Here is a 4,408-nt window from a genome sequence, read left to right as displayed (position 1 = left end):
TGACAGAAACGTCATGATGAAGGTGTAGGATGTCAGTTATATTTCCCCTCTCTTTCTCTCTCTCATACAATTCTTTCTTTTCTTTTCCTTTTGTCTTTTTTTTTGGCAGGGGATTCAGACCCTACCTAGTTTTGGAATCATACACCAGAAGAAATATTCATTCATAAGATTTTTAGTTTCCTGAAAGGTACAGAAAATTTTTTTTTTTTCGAGGTAGGGTGTCACCCTGGTCCAGGCTGACCTGGAATTAACTCTGTCATCTCAGGGTGGCCTTGAACTCATGGCAATCCTCCTACCTCTGCCTCCCGAGTGCTGGGATTAAAGGCATGCGCCACAACGCCCGGCTCAGAAAATTTTTTATTTAAAGATTATTTATTTATTACAGTCAGAGAGAGAGAGAGAATGAGAATGAGTATGCCAGGGCTTCTAGCCCCTGTAAACGAACTTCAGACACATGGGCCATCATGTGCATCTGACTTACCTGGGACCTGGAGAATCAAACTGGGTCCTTAGGCTTCACAGGCATGTGCCTTGACCGCTAAGCCATCTCTCCAGCCAAGATGATTCTTTAAAAACCACCCCCCTCAGAGTATAATCCAGACATATAGAGAGAATATAATCCAGGCATGGCGATGCATGCCAAATCTCTGTCTATAATTCTGTCTCAAAAAAAAAAAAAAAAAAAAGGAGCAGAGGAGGAGGAAGGAAAAAGAGTAAAGAGTATAATGACAGGTCAAGGTAGAAAATTCAAAAGTAAAAAATTAAAAAAAAGAAAGAAAGAAATAGAGAAAAGTAGCCAGGTGTGATACATGTCTTTAATCCCAGCACTTGGGGAAGGCTGAGGTAGGAGCGTTGCTGTGAGCTCAAGGACAGCCTGAGACTACATAGTGAGTTTCAAGTCAGCTTGGGCTAGAGCGAGACCTTACCTCAAAAAAAAAGCTAAGAAAATTCTGAGGTCAAACTAGACTAGAAAATTCAATTAGCGAGGCAGGCATTGTGGCTCACTCCTGTAATGCCAGCATTTAAGAGACAGAAGTACAAGAATCTTGAGTGAAGGCCATCCTAGACTATAGTCAGGGTCTGCCTTGAAGGAATAAAGCACAGGCTGAGGGCGTAGCTCCATCAGAGTGCTTGACCCAGTGCGTGCAAAGTCCTGAGGGGTCTCTTCAGCACTGAAAAAAATCTATTAAGTATTGTGACAACTATGGAATATTACTTTTTTGCTTTTTTGTTGTTGTTGTTTGTTTTTCAAGGTACAGTCTCACTAGGTCAGGCTGACCTGAAATTCACTATGTAGTTTCAGGGTGGCCTTGAACTCACTGCGATCCTTTCACCTATACCTCTGGAGTGCTGGGATTAAAGGTGTGCACCACCATGCCCGGGGGAATATTACTTTTTTAAAGGAAGCCTGTGGGCTGGAGAGTTGAGTCAGTCGTAAAAGGCACTTGCTTGCAAAGCCTGTGACCTGGAGTCCGTTTACACTGGCTAGAGGTCCTGGTTGATCTCAGAGCTTGCTATTTTCTTGTGATCATGAGCCCTGGTGTTTCTTTCTCCAGTCTCTGCTCCCCACAGGATGGGGGTTACAGATGACCATGGCCACATCTGACCGCTCACAGAGAGACTCGGAGGACCCCGCTGGCCACCCACATCCTCCAATGCTGTTCCTGTATATCCTCATATTCTCTTGTTTGCTCTCCACAGTGATGGTCTCTCCTTGTCTGCCCTCTTCAGGTCTCCCCAATACCTCACTCAGTGGACGACCTTGTCTGAAATGTCGCTGGAAGAAGCTGAAGAAAACTAAGCTACTTCCTCTTTGCTGTGCTGAGCCACCTGGCAAAGGCAACTCAAGAGAGGAAGGGCTTCTTTCAGTTTGAAGTTTGAGGGGACATGGGTCCCTCGGGGCATAGTGGCAGCTGTTGACACTGCATCTGCAGTCAAGGAGCAGGGAGTAAAAGCGCTGAGGCTCAGGGAGCTTGCTATCCCTCCTTCAGCCGGAGACCCCAGCCTATGCACCGGTACTGACTACATTTAGGGGGAGTCTTCCCATATCAGTTAACCTAATCTAGAAACCTCATCACAGACATGCCCGGAGATTTGTTTCCATGGTGATTCTAGATCTTGTCAATTAGTATTGGCCAATGAGCATCAAGCATCACCGAAGTGGAGGTTATCAGCTGGAAAGAAGTTCCTTTCCTTCCTGTGTCCTGGCTACTCCTCTTCACCCCCGTCATTTGCCGCCACCTCGGGGCTCCAGCTATTGGTTCATGATCCTTGCCTAATCCCAATCCAGTCCCCATTCTATCCCACCCAGAAAGACCTACCTTCAACCATACTCCCAAACCTCGTAAACCTTACCCTTGTATCCTCCACCCGGGATTCTGATGGGAAAGACAAGACCCGCCTGGCTGCCGAGAGAGGTGACCTCAGCGTTATCTCCTCTGTGGTCTGCTTTGCTGGGGCTCCTGGAATTGGCTCTTCCTCTCTGGGTCAGATTGCAAGCTGTCCGTATTGGAACCCGTCCTGAAGGGTCCTTCTCTTCGCTTTGGTGCCCCTCTAGATCCCAGTCACTCCATTGCTTATACCAACTCCATTGGTTATTCCTACTTTGCCCTGAGCAACACCTCCTTGGCGTCTTCCTGGGACAGCTGAGGAAGATCACAGGGAAGTCTGTGCACGTTTTACATGGTCACTGTCCCACCTTCCTAAACTCCTGTTTTCCCTTAATCCATTCTGTCTTCTGCCCCGTCCAGTGAAATGACCCTCATCAAAGTCTCCAAGAATCTAGTGTCAAGTCCAAAGCTTGCTTCCCAAGTCTTAAACTTCTTGATATTTTTGATGTAATACACACCTGTCCCTTCGTTTCCCTCCCCTCTCCTGTCTTCTCTCTCTTACCCTCCCTTTCCCTACCCTTCTCCTCTTCTCCTTCACCCCCTGTCCTTCCCTCTTGAGCCCTCCCCTCCCTCCTCTTTCTTCCCCTCATGTCCAGAATTCAGACAGGGCTATGAACAGTGACTGAGTATACGTGTGTGAGGCAACGTGGCTTGGGGCATCCAACATAAGGAGTTGCATTTCTGGGTATTTGTCACTTGGCCTTTCAGACCTGCTGCTTCCAGAGGACATGGTGCCGGTAGATGGAGGTGGTCTCGGGAAACTAGACACAGGTGCCATGGTTTCTTTAACAAGGCAGTGTGCAGAGAAGATGACCCCATGGTGACATCTCTGAAGTCGGTTGTGGTGTGTGGTCATCTCATCCACACTGAAGAATAAGGAAGAAAAGGTCATGACATAAAAATAAAGGAGAGACTGATTGAGGGGGGGGGGATATGATGGAGAATGGAGTTTCAAAGGGGAAAGTGGGGGGAGGGAGGGCATTACCATGGGATATTTTTTATAATCATGGAAGTTGTTAATAAGAAAATTTGAAAAGAAAAAAGAAATAAAAATAAAATAAGAAAAAAGAATATCTCCTTCAGGTGAAAGTTGGAAAGAGGATGGTCAGAGGCTGTCCCTACTCTTAGGGAGTTTTACAAGCTGCAGGACAAGTTTGAACACCTTAAAAGGGTTCAACAAGAGAAGATAATAAAACTTGAAGAAGAGAGAAGGAAATTGGAAGAAAAGATTGTAGATTTTTACAAAATGAAGGCTGCTTTTGAAGCATCTCAGCCTCAGGTGTGCACCAGCACAAAGAAGAATAAAGGCCATAAGAAATAGTCTTCTCTCACCACTTCTGTTACAGAGTCCCATCTGCTCTGTTCATCCACCTGTGAGATTGTCTTCATAGCATTTAATTTTGACTAGAATTTAAGTTTCTAAAAATGCACTTATTGGGGCTGGAGTAATAGCTCAGCAGTTAAGGAACTTGCCTGCAAAGCTTTACAATCTGGGTTTTATGCCCTAATACCCACATAAAGCCAGATGCACAAAGTGGTGCCTGTGCCTAGAGTTCATTTGCATTCGCTGGAGACGCTGGCTTGCCCATCCTCTCTGTCTCTCTTCTCTCTCTGCTTGCAAATAAATAAATAAAAATCTTCAAAAACTTAAAAAAAAAAAATCTCCTTCATGAAGCCTTCCCACTCGGTTATCTGAGAGGTCCTTCATGGGCTCCGTAACCCCTTAGGAGGGTTAAGAAAACGTATGGGGACAATTTTTTTCACCACAGCGTCTGTGGTTACTTCTGTCATACAGTGACAAAGTGAGAAAGAAGGTGTGGAAGGCCACAGGTCAAGTAATATAAGGTCAGTGACTCAGTGACTCCCAGTAAGACTGTCCTACACACTGCCCACCTTTGAGCGCCATGCTGGAGAGCCACACGGGGAAGACCTGTGCCAAGACTCCTCCCAGAAAGCCATAGAAACCTAAAGTCTAAGCATTTGTTGCCTGATTTTATTTAATTATTTTTTTAATCATA

The sequence above is a fragment of the Jaculus jaculus genome, chromosome 18 (assembly GCF_020740685.1).
Source record: "Jaculus jaculus isolate mJacJac1 chromosome 18, mJacJac1.mat.Y.cur, whole genome shotgun sequence".
NCBI classification, from domain to species: Eukaryota; Metazoa; Chordata; class Mammalia; order Rodentia; family Dipodidae; genus Jaculus; species Jaculus jaculus.
The sequence above is the reverse complement of the archived record's forward strand: the minus strand, read 5'-3'. Positions refer to the sequence as shown.